Genomic DNA, 12655 nt, shown 5'->3' with positions numbered 1-12655 from the left:
GGTGGGAAGCGAGTGTTGGGAGACTGTTTCCCGATAGGAGCATCATGTGCGCCCCGGAGACGGGCCGGGCCGCAGCGCGCAGAGGACGCAGCGCGAGCAGGGACCGGGTGCTGCGCCCGGGTCTGCGCCGGGGCCGGGGCTGCTCGGTGCTCCTGTCCCCGGTGCCCGCAGGAGGCCCGCGGCCCGCTGAGGAGGCGCCGCCTTCCCGAGTCGCGCCCCCGGGCCGGGCCGGGCCTGCTGCGGCTGAGGGCCCGACTCGCCTGGTTCTCGCGGCCGCTGCGGGCGAGGAGGCCGAGCAGCAGCGGGAGCCCGCGGGGCGCCGGCCTGGCCGGGGGACAAACGGGAGGCCCAGGTCAGGCAGGGGCTGCAGCCGCCAAGCTGAGCATCAGCAGGGAGGAGCCGGAAGAGGCTGCGCGGGTTTTTTTTTTCTTTTGGGAGAGAGGCCAATTATTTAATTATTGAAATTGGTGGTGTTTTATGTTACCTTATAATTAAGCAGGTCAACAAAAAATATCCAAAACAAGCAAAAAAACAAACAAGAAAGTCAATATTGTAATATTTTACAATGTTTTAGACTGAACTGATAGTTTTAAAGACACTTCTAGCACAAATATATAAACATCCAACTGAAATTATTGATGTGTGATTCACAGGTACAGGTAGAATTGCAACAATAAGTGTATCAATCTAATATAACCCCATTTCTGGAAAGCAAAGGTCATATGACAGTTATAATATTATGAATGAATATACAAGCGTGCTCTTATGGGAAAATTTAGTGTTATCCTTCTACAAGTTGAATAAATTATGATTATGTATTATAAGAACTTTGAAAATATTTATAGTATTTCAATTATGAATTCCATAATAGGAAATAAGCTTTACTGGTCTATAGGTTTAGATCATTAATCAAGGTAAAATGAAGAAAGTAACATTTGTATGAGTCCTCAGAATGTAAATGGAGCTTATCCTTGATTTCACAGGGCTGTATTCCTTTAATTTACCTGATGTCCTGTTATTCTACATCAATATACCTTTGTAGATGCATTTGTTGTAGGTATCTGTATATGTACATTTATAATAGACTAATACAAGTATCTGGTAAGCCCTTTTAAAAGGAAAACATGTATGTAATTATTAGAATACAAATGCTAGTCTTTTTAAATAAAACACATTATACAAGTTATGTAAACTTAGTTGAAAAATTGGATACCAAGACAATATATGCCCATTGCTGTGCATTGAATTGACTCATATTCCGAAAAAGATCAGGTACATGAGAGTTAATACAGACCCATCAATCACTGCAGTTAGTGACTCATTAGATAGTTCCAATATTGACTGATATACAAGTGTTAGTTTTGATTAAGGGATTAGGATGATCAAGATTCCAAGTGGAGACATATTACAAATATGTCAGTGTTCACAATGTAATCTGTATTGTTCTGAATATGTAGGCTAACATTTCTCTCTATTAAGAACTGATGCTACACTGAACTTGAAGACTGATTCTGTGGATCACTTCTGTTGTGACGGCGCGTATTTAAAACTTACCTGCCTTTTTCAATTGTGGTATTACATCTGTGGAGAACTAATGTTGAACAGATCTTGGTGTGTATAATGAAAAACTGGCTGATCTGTATTCATGCAACTGATTTTTTGTCAGGCCTGATCAATGACAGGACAATAAAGTAGTAACACATTGTTTATAGTCTGACTTAATTCTCATGCTAACATTTTCTAGGAGATAAAATCAATGTGGAATATTAAAAATGTTTATATAGCTGCAAGATTCTCTCATATAAATACTTTATGTAAAAGTTTTGTTAATTTCTCATGAAAAAAAGAAACATACTCCCTCCAAGATATGAGATTAAGAAAGTGATATATTGCTCTTGAAAAAATTAGCCCTATTTGTCCTATTTCACAATGTTGCTTTGCACAGTTAATAAAAATCATACAAATCTCAGACTATCTCTATATACTTGCCCAATACTAATTTAGAAATATTCTTCCTTGAAAATACCTCCACCTAGAATCTAAACTTTCAAAAATTCTCTAAACGAACAAACATTTCACTTAATATTTTGTAATATAACTCACATACACATGATTTATAGATGTTATCTTAATGGGTTTTATGTGTGTTTGCTGGTTTTGGTTTGTTTGTGTGTGCGTGTGTGCGTGTGTGTGTGTGTGTGTGTGTGTTTAGCACCATTTAAAAAATTAAGTAGCTTTGGTTTTCATGTTGGGTGAATGGCAATTTAATTTTCTCTGGGGTATTTGCTTCCAGGATATCTTTTCAGACTTGTTCCAGTAAATGTTGGGGTACTTGAAAATTTGTAGTTGGTTTGAGCAGTCTGGATAGCCACAGGGTCCTTCAGGATGTGTTCCCAGGGCAGTTTCCCCATAACCCACACAGCAGGCAGGGGCCAAGGATTTCAAGGTTACTCCCCTGGACAGGGCTACTCCCTCATGGGCATCCAAGCTGGTAAACTCTATTGTCCCATTATGGCCTTTTCTAATATTTTCTTGATACTTTGTGTGGTTCCCTTTGGGACAATATCTATAGGAAAGTCCATAATCTGCAAGATAAACCTGCTCTGGATTTTTGTAGCCCAAAAGGAGATTTGCTGCTTTGATATCAATGTGAATATAGTCCTTTTCATGTATATATTCTAACACATCCAACATTCAGATATCTAGCTGCAGGAGAGTTGACTTTTTAAAAGTGCCATTCTGGTCTGAGATCTTCTGTAAATCTACTCCTAGTCTTTCAATTAACATAAATCTGTAACTTCTTCCCTTGAGTACAGCCAGACCAGATCCATAAAACAGAGGAAATCCTAAATAGTAAAGTTGTTTGAGTGCTATCCACCTTTTGATAGTCTCTCTTTTTTTTTTTTTTTTTTTTTGCAGCTCTCTGATAAAATTTCAGTTCTGAAAACAATGGACAATTTTCTTGATATTCCACTTTTATTACATGTCTTGCTATATGGTTTATTCAGGGGTAAGCTAAATATATCAGTCCAAATCCTCCACAGCCACTCATTTTGTCCAGCATCTGCTTCTTTCCCTCCATATCCTCAAGAACTGTACCTGCTAGAAGGGGAACAGGAAGTTTCCATTTCTCATTTCTTGTTGTTGGAATCACTTTTTAATTCAACGTCCCAGGTGTCTTTCACTCCACAGCAGCCATGTCCCAGCTGGAGTGAGGGAACACACAGCAGAAACCCTTAACAATATTCACCCACCCTCCTCTCCATGTTAGGGAAACAAAAGGAAAGAGCTTCAGAAGCAGGGACACCTCCAGGGGTGGAAACTGAGAGCAGCCAGGAGGCCTTGGCCCTCACTCAGACCTCAGCTCATCCAGGGCCTGAGGCTTGTGTGAAGGGTGGGTCCAGGAAGCTGGGAGCAGGGTGGTCAATGGGGTCAAGCCCTGACCCAGCAGATTTTGCATGAGACCCCACTGAGCTCACAGTCAGGACTGGGCATGTCTCAGGGCCCTGGGGGCTGGACAGTAGGTACCACAACAGTGAGCTAGGAGGGTGAGCAGGAGAGCCCTTAAGTCCATAAAGATGAAAGCTAGGGAACTGGTGGTTTGATGGGTTAAGCCCTCTACCGTAGGTTTTACCCTTGGGAAGACGGTTGCTGCAAAGGAGAGGCTAGGCCTCCCTACAATTGTGCCTAAGAGCCTCCTCCCGAATGCCTCTTTGTTGCTCAGATGTGGCCCTCTCTCTCTAGCTAAGCCAACTTGAAAGGTGAAATCACTGCCCTCCCCCCTACGTGGGAACAGACACCCAGGGGAGTGAATCTCCCTGGCAACATGGAATATGACTCCCGGGGAGGAATGTAGACCTGGCATCGTGGGATGGAGAACATCTTCTTGACCAAAAGGGGGATGTGAAAGGAAATGAAATAAGCTTCAGTGGCAGAGAGATTCCAAAAGGAGCTGAGAGGTCACTCTGGTGGGCACTCTGGCGCACAATTTAGACAACCCTTTTTAGGTTCTAAAGAATTGGGGTAGCTGGTGGTGGATACCTGAAACTATCAAACTACAACCCAGAACCCATGAATCTCGAAGACAGTTGTATAAAAATGTAGCTTATGAGGGGTGACAATGGGATTGGGAAAGCCATAAGGACCACACTCCACTTTGTCTAGTTTATGGATGGATGAGTAGAAAAATAGGGGAAGGAAACAAACAGACAAACAGACAAAGGTACCCAGTGTTCTTTGTTACTTCAATTGCTCTTTTTCACTTTAATTATTATTCTTGTTATTTTTGTGTGTGTGCTAATGAAGGTGTCAGGGGTTGATTTAGGTGATGAATGTACAACTATGTAATGGTACTGTGAACAATCGAATGTACGATTTGTTTTGTATGACTGCATGGTATGTGAATATATCTCAATAAAATGAAGATTAAAAAAAAAAAAGATGAAAGCAAAGCCACCATAGTGCACAGAAAAGGGGACTCTGAGATCCTGGGACCCTCAAGGGATTGGTGTGTGACTGGGATAAACAACCATCTACACAGACATTTTTGGGGAAGAAGAACATTTGACTTGGTCATGTCTCCCTCTGTCACACATGCCTTTGGAGTGACAGAGCATTCCTGGGGGGGTTATGGAAATTTTGGACATAAATTAATCACATGAAAAATAATGACAATAAGAAGGGGTAGGGGCTCTGCAGAAAATTATTGGAGAATGTGCCAGGAAATGACAGGTGGGAGCTCTCTCATCTGGGGTGGGTGTAAAACTTCCTCAGAGTTGGCCTTGGAGCTGCTGTTGTGACAGGAGGAAAGAGGGGATGGGCAGAGCATGGGGGAAGAGCTACATCTGGGTCCTGTGGGGGTCTGGTAGGTTTGAGGAGCTGAGAGAACAGGGGCCATCCCTGTGGGAGTCGAGAATCAAAGCCAGAACGTGTATTGCGGTCGCGTCTACTGCGTTGGGGGGGCGGCCGGTTGCTGAACCCTCGGCTCTTGGCGCTGCTCTGAGGGTACCGGCGGCGGGGGCTCTTTCCCGGAGGGGAGGGCGAGGCGGGGGACTTGGCCAGGTCCCCGGCGGTGGCGTGCAAGGCGTGGAGGGCGGCGAGAGGAAACAGGCGGGACACGTTTCTTTGAGGGTGAAGAAGCCGAGAGCATTTATTAGGGGAGAGTACACGTTTATATAGGGCGGTTTAGAGGGCGGGCTAGCTGTAGGGGTTAAAGGCTAGGATTGGTTCTGAGAGGGCGCGGAGGTCGTTTGAAAAGGGCGGGAGTTGCTCCGGCAACGGGGAGGGCGGGAGTTGCTCTGGTAACGGGGAGTGGGCGGGCAAGGTAAAGGGGGCGGTTTTCTCCGGCAAGCCTCTCCTGACAGTTGTACTTTGGGGTGAGGAAATGGGGCCTGCATCCGGCTCCACTTTCTCAGGCCCGGGGGGCTGTGGAGGGCGCTACCGCCCGTGCCCACCACCCTCCCCAGGGGCGGATCCAGTCCCCTGGCCCAGGCCCGCCAAGTTGAAGCACGTAATCAGTATCCCGCAGTGTATAAGTGACATTACTTAAGAAAGAGGAATCTGGGGGTGAGGGGGTGATGGGGTTCTGAGGTCAGGGGTGGTAAAAGGAAACTTCCAGGACATAAATCAGGTTACCTGGGCAGGTGCTGAGCAGGGACTGGAGAGCCCTTAAGTGCATAAAGATGAAAGCAAAATCACCATAGTGCACAAAAAAGGGGACTCCAAGATCCTGGGACCCTCAAGGGATTGGTGTGTGACTGGGATAAACAACCATCTACACAGACTTTTTGGAGAAGAAGAATAACATTTGACTTGGTCATGTCTCCCTCTGTCACACATGCCTTTGGAGTGACAGAGCATTCCTGGGGGGTTTATGGAAATTTTGAACATAAATTAATCACATGAAAAATAATGACAATGAGAGAACCACACAGAGGTAGGGGCTCTGCAGAAAATTATTGGAGAATGTGCCAGGAAATGACAGGTGGGAGCTCTCTCATCTGGGGTGGGCATAAATCTTCCCCAAAGTTGGCCTTGGAGCTGCTGTTGTGATAAGAGGAAAGAGGGAATGGGCAGAGCATGGGGGAAGAGCTACATCTGGGTCCTGTGGGGCTCTGGTAGGTTTGAGGAGCTGAGAGAACAGGGGCCATCCCTGTGGGAGTCGAGAATCAAAGCCAGAACGTGTATAAGTGACATTAGTTAAGAAAGAGGAATCTGGGGGTGAGGGGGTGATGGGGTTGTGAGGTCAGGGGTGGTAAAACAGAACTTCCAGGACATGAATCAGGTGACCTGGGCAGGTGCTGAGCAGGGACTTATGGCCTCCAGGTGGGTCCTCCTGGCCTGGGACAGGGTCCCTCAGGTGGGCTCCATCCAGCTCCCTGATGTCTCCATATTTTTCCTGGTGGCTGAGGACACTGGGTAGTGTGGCCACCAAGCTCCATGTGTGCCACCTCAATTCTGTCCCCTCCAATTGGTCTGGGGGCCCCTGGGCCCTGAGGGGGCCTCTGGTCCTGGACCCCATCTAGAGTCTTACAAGGGTGACCCAGCTCCGTTTTCCCCAATGCTCTCAGACCCACTGACCTGGCCGGGAACTCAGAGTGTTGTGGAGTTTTGGGCAGCCTGGGCAGCCTGGGGGTCTCAGATCTGAGTGCTCCAGGCCAAACTTGCTCATTGTTTGTCCTCAATCCTCCTGGGGCTGAGGGAGAGTGAGACACAGACAGGGGAATGGGTTTTTGTCTTATTTCCCCATCTGCTTGGTGTCATTTTGAGAAGCATCACTGTCACTATCTCACACCTGACAGTCATAGTCAGCCTCATCCTCAGCCCCAATGATGGTCAGGGTGGCCATGCTCCTGGAGTTGGACACACAGAATCACTCAGGGATCCCAGAGGGCCATTTGCTGTCCTCATATATGACCAGCTTAGGGACCTGGCCTGGCTTCTGCTGGTACCAATAAGTATATTTACCCCAATGCTATCTCCAGAGCAGGTGAGCCCACCTGTCTGTCCCAGGGCAATTGACATCAAGCATGGCTGGATCAGCTTGTAGGAGGTCATGGGGCCTGCAAGAGAGGAGAGGAGAGGTGGGCTAAAGTGAGGGGCTCATCCCCAGGAGATTACTGCACCCTCCTTCCTGGATTGAGCTCCAGGATTCTGTGACCCTAGAGGAATCCCCCTCACAGCAGCCCCTGCTCAGTGGCCCAGGGCTGCACTGGTGGAAGGAGCCTTTGCTGAAATTACAGTGACCCAATCATTTCTTGGCAGGTGCAGAGTCCTCTGGGGCTCACAACATCCCTGCTCATTGGATGGTCCTAGAACTGTCCTGGAGGTGGCCAGGGGATCCTGGTGGTAATGCTGGGATTACCCTGTCCCCAGGCCCTTCCTCTGCTCACCTGGCTCAGGAGAGACCCAGAGGTGTCTGGTCCATAGACCCACAAGCACTCTGTGGAGAAGCACAGATTCCAGGATCTTTTCTTAGCTCCCCCTTTGGAAGCTTTTTCATGCCATCATATCTGAACTTCAAAGACCCAGTGCAGTGATCCTCTCCCTCCCCATCTCACAGGTGACAACAAGAGGACACTAGGAGAGGGGATGTGCCTCCCCTGCTCCCCCTTCCTAAGCAGCAGGGACAGAATCAAATTCCTTCCTGGCAAGTGCTCCTAGAGACCCTGAGGCAGGATTGGTTCCTGCCTTCAGCTGTGAGCTCCTTGGACAGGTCAGGGATTCTTTGCCTCATGGTCTCCAGTATAAGGTCAGGGCCAGACTCAGGGCTGGTGCTGCCTGCTAGTTAAAGCAACAAAACTGGGCTGCATTCCCCAAGAACAACTCAAGTCATTTTTATTATAATTAATTTGTTTTCAATTGCTGGAGAAAACAGCAATCTTCAATACAAAGTTTAAGGTAATTAACCAAATCATGGTAAATTTAAGGAGATACTGATGTGTGCAGGTTCTGAGAAATTGAGAACAACATTCAACAACTTCCTCTGGACAAAGGGCAGGTCCAGGGACTCTGGGAGGTGCTTCCAGGGAAAGTGAAAGACAGCTGTAAAGGGGTGGGAGGTCAGAAACATGGGATCACAGGGAGGATGTGGTGTTTGGGGATATTTACAGCATTTAAACAGGACTGGGATCATCTGGGAGAGGAAATGAGTGTCTGGAACAGTTTCAGAAAAAGTCATGACATTGTCAAGAACTGCAGATGAGGAACATGGAGTCAGAAGAATTTGTACATGCCCCCTGGGGACAATCTGGTAGAGGAAGAAGAGCACCTGCTCCTTCAGGTCTGAGGTCTTCCTGGGGCCTGAGGGAAAGTGTGACATGGTCAGGGGAACAGTGTTTGTGTTTCACTTCTCTTCCATCTGTCACTGTGGGCTTCATCACTGCTATAACCCCCATGTGACAGTAACAGCCTCATCCTCAGACTGGGCCCTTCAAACTGCAGTCTCACAGCTTGTCCAAACATACTGGAGGCCTCAGTCTCTTTTTTGGCCAGGTGCTGACTTCTCAACATCCATTTCATGATAACACTGCCCTCTGCACGATGGGTGTCCTTTGTGGGAGTGATTATAACTAGATAGGACAACTTTTTGTATGAAGAATAAAACAAATATAAATTTCTGACTTGCCTCTTCAGATACTGTCTTTTCTCTTTCAATAGTGAGTTCCTGTGAAAGCTTGACTCCCCTAAAAGGATGACGAATAAAATGAATGAATGAATCTCTTTACTCAATATTGAAATTGACTCTGAGTTTTTCTTTGGCACACCTAGTCATTCAATTCAAATGATAAATGGACTGGGGAACAGGGTACAATACAAATTTGGTCAGAAATATCTGGTACAGTGAGATGTGGTCAGGAAGAAACACCCAAGAGTGGCTACAGATGTTCTCACCAGAAGCTTGGGTGGTCTGCTGTCTCCTTAGAGGTCCTACTGGCCAATTTCAGGGGGCATTGGAGAGGGACCTGGCAGGGCTGAGGCTGGTCTCCTGGAGCCTACCTGCCTGTACAGGGGATGAAGTCCTCAGAAGACATTTGCTATGATGCCTCCTAATGGGTGTAGTCGCAGGAAGCTTCTGACAGCATCTCTGGCCTGGTCTTCTGTGAAGTCCTGGGCATGGAGCAGAAGGAGGAGCTTGGGATTGTGCTGAGGGTTGGATCTTGGGGTTAGGCAAAGCAAGGAGTTGGGAGAACACTATGGAGATGAGTCAGCAGACTACCATGAGCAGGAGATAGGATCTGGGGAAGATGCTGATGGAACAGTTTGGGGACATGGTTAGGCCTGGAGAGGTGGGAGTTAATGAAATTGAGAGAGGCATGAGAGGCTCACAGGACTAGAGGTGACCTCTTGCAGAGGGAAGCAGGAGCCAGAGGGGATAAGGTGGGGAGTTCTCAAGCCAGGGTGAGGCCTGGTGGTGAACCTTGGGGCAGCCTGTTCTCTCCATCTGGAACCAGTCCCCCAATCACCTCTTTCTGGGCCTCTCATATGGCCATTTCCATCAAAGGGCACAAGAGATCCTATAGGACTGGACCAGCTTACACGACATCTCTCATACCTGCACACAGAGTTGCTTATGTCCGTATCACTCCTTTCTCTTTCACTCTCACTTTTAAAACTTGGATGAACACTTGTTGGTTCTGAGAACTGAGACCTCCCATATCAATAGGACTTAACTATTAGTTTCAGGACATCTTGCTTAGGAGAATAAGGACATAAACCAATAAATAACATTACTACTTCCTTCAGGATATTCCTGAAAACTGATTATCCAGATAAATAGCTGTGCATTTGAGTAGAACTTATCACCTGGGCAAACAGCAGGCACTTCAGACAAAAGCTGATGCTTTAAGATTTTATTCAAGACCAAGCTCATGTTATTCATCTTAGGGGGTCAGTTTCCTCCACTGAAAGACCTGCTTTAGCCACTCAGATGCATATCCCAAAATCCTATGGAATTCCACCCCTGACCTCCCTTTTCTTTCAGATGGCACTCTCCCTTAATACTTATCAACTTAGTATTGCCTGATAGGATATTCGATCAGCTTTGGGAAATTGGCTGTTGGTCATCCAAACCTCAGCAGTTTACAATGGAATAAACTGAAGCTCAGAGAGGCCAAAATGATGTCCCCATCTCTGAGGATTGTAAATGGAGGGATGATATGGCAAGGCTGCTCTCCATTTCAGGCTTCATCCTGGGGTCTCATCAATGAGACCAGGGCAGGAAGGGAGGGGCCATGTGAGCCAGACATGGGTGGAGGTTTTTGTCCCACTTCCCCATCTGCCTATGTCACTGTAAGCCTACTGGATGCTATAAAATCCCACTTGACAGGCAGCCTCATCCTCAGCATGGGCACTGCTGATGGTCAGGGTGGCCATGGCACCTGATTTGGAGCCAGAGAATCTGTCAGGGGTCCCCAAGGCCAGTTCACTGTTACCGTAGATGAGCAGTGCAGGGGCCTGGCCTGACTTCTGTTGGTACCAGAGGACATCATCCACTTCCATGCCATCATCCTGGCATGGAGCTCAGAAGAGCCCCGCTCGGCGTGTGCGCGCCCCTCTACCTCCGGGGCCGGCTCCTAGTTGCCCCGGACTCCCAAGAGGCTGGCATGGGGTGGGCGGCAACTCACCCAGAGCGAGCCGGAGAGCGAGAGCAGCAGGAGGAGCGAGCAGGAGCCCGAGTCATCTTCCCCGCCGCGCCGTGCCCAGACGCCTGCCCGGTGTCCGGAGTCCGCTCGCCGCCGCCACCGCTCCCCCGCGCCTGCCCGGAACCTCCAGCCTGGCTGCGTCCGCCGCCCTCGCCGCCCGGGCTCCCCGGAACTAGGCCAAGTCCATCGGCCTCGCAGCGGCCCGCGCCTCGGTTCCGCGGGATCCCAGCGGCAGGTGAAGCCGCGCGGCCGCCCCGCCGAGGCCCCGCCCCGCGCCCGGCCCCTGCGGTCGCTGCTCTACAGTCAGGCCTTAAAGGCGCAGCTCCCGGGTCCCCGCGCCCCCGTCCCGCACCGCCCCCTTCCCTTCCCCGCCCCCCCGGAATCAGCTCAGGGCAAGGAGAGTCCCCCTGGGGCCAAAGATGCCTAGGACACTCTGCCTCCCGGAGCCAAGCGGGGTACTGGGGTACCCGAGAGAAGTGAGGGCTCTGCCCCCAAACCCCCAAACGCCTTTGGATGGGGAGCCCCTGCTGGCTTAGTCCCACTTCCTGGCCTGGCCAGCGGTGGGAGCCGGCACTTCCATTCTGCCCTCTCTTTAGTTTAGGAATTGTGTCTTCTTACCACATCCCGCGCCCCAGGCCTGCCTCAGAGCTTCAAGCCCACGTGCAGATCACTCTCCGGAAGGCAGAGCTAATTAATAAAGAGTAGGATTAGGCCAAGGCTGGTCCTGCTCCTGATGTGCCCCTAAGGTTTGGAGGGGTGGTACTGCCTATCTGTGCGTCTATGCACTCGCTTAAGGCAGAGAAGGAGAAGACACTCTCAAAGGGAAAGGCTGTCTGCTGACCAGCAGCCCCCAAGATAGCCAGGAGCCAGCTCCCCTTGCTTCGCCTGAGCGATTTCCAAGGTGGAGGACATTTCACCAAATGAAAAATACGTCCAATTGAAAAGGGACTCAGGGTGTGTGCTCTTTTCCTTTTGGTGAAGGCACCAGGCCCAAGGCACGCTCCAAGTGAAGCCCACCACAAGGAAGCCTCCTCAGGCCTTGGCGGCTGCAGTCCCCTCTGTGCACCCACTGGGACCTCTGATTGGCTTCCAGTTCCCTTCCTGAGGCCGGTTGCTGGTCAGGCACATGTGCGCGCTCTGGTGCCCCCGGCTGCGACCCGGTGCTACACAGTCTGGCTGCGAGGAGCAGAGAGAGCAGCAAAGACCAGGGGTCCCTGGAAGGGCTTGGGTAGCAGAGGTTCGGTCCCTCCAGGAATATGGTTCCCCTTCTAGCATCCAGCGCTCATAACCTCAGGTGTGTCACCTTTTCCGTAAAAGCACTAGTGCGTGCTCCATGGTTATGGAGCTTGACAATGCAGCTGGGCCTTGACTCCCCCTCCTCTGAGGTTGCATCTGGGGGCGAATCCAATCCAGCTCGCTACCTGGTTTTGCACAACTTGCAGCTAGCTAAGAATGGTGGTTACAATTTTAAGTGTTTGGGGGAGGAGGTTAAATGGACAAGGTTATTTTGGTGATGTGAAGTTTACATGAAATTCACATTTGTATCCATAAGTAACTTTTTTGTTGGAACACAGACCGGTCCGTTCCCTGCTGTATTGTCTCTGGCTGCTTTCCTGCTGCATCACCAGAGTGGATTAATTGCAACAGAAACTGGGCTTACTGCTTGCAAAGCCTAAAATACTTATTACCTGGCTATTTAAAGAAAAAGTTTGCAGGTCATTTGTTTACTTGTACTTTTTCTTCTTTGATTTATTGACCAGTTCAGCCAGAAGTTTGTTTAAATTAATAATCTTTTGAAGAACCAGCTTTTTATTTTGGTAATCTTCTGTAAAGCTATTCTCTCCTTTATTTCATTTGTATTTTCCCCATTCTTTATAATTTCTTCATTCTTGACCCTGTGGGTTTGCTCTGTTGCTACTCTTCGCAACTTTTTAGAAACAAGTCTAGCTCATTGTTTACACCCTTCTCCCATATGTTTAATGCTACAAATTTGGCTTTAACTACTCATTTAG

General features: G+C 48.6%; 1 long non-coding RNA gene and 1 pseudogene across 1 annotated transcript; both read right to left on the bottom strand.

Annotated features, from left to right (window-relative positions):
- Positions 1 to 1756: 1756 nt before the first annotated feature.
- Positions 1757 to 3495, bottom strand: LOC119525097 (annotated as a pseudogene).
- Positions 3496 to 5411: 1916 nt separating this feature from the next.
- On the bottom strand, positions 5412 to 10819 carry LOC119525091. Its single transcript, XR_005214915.1, has 3 exons — positions 10626 to 10819; positions 8998 to 9108; positions 5412 to 7061 (listed from the first exon to the last, which is right to left on the bottom strand). It is a non-coding gene; the product is annotated as an uncharacterized LOC119525091 (long non-coding RNA).
- Between the last annotated feature and the right edge of the window lie 1836 nt (positions 10820 to 12655).

This window comes from Choloepus didactylus (genome assembly GCF_015220235.1).
Source record: "Choloepus didactylus isolate mChoDid1 chromosome 23 unlocalized genomic scaffold, mChoDid1.pri SUPER_23_unloc6, whole genome shotgun sequence".
In the NCBI taxonomy this organism is placed as follows: domain Eukaryota; kingdom Metazoa; phylum Chordata; class Mammalia; order Pilosa; family Megalonychidae; genus Choloepus; species Choloepus didactylus.
This window is presented reverse-complemented; position numbering and strand designations above follow the sequence as displayed.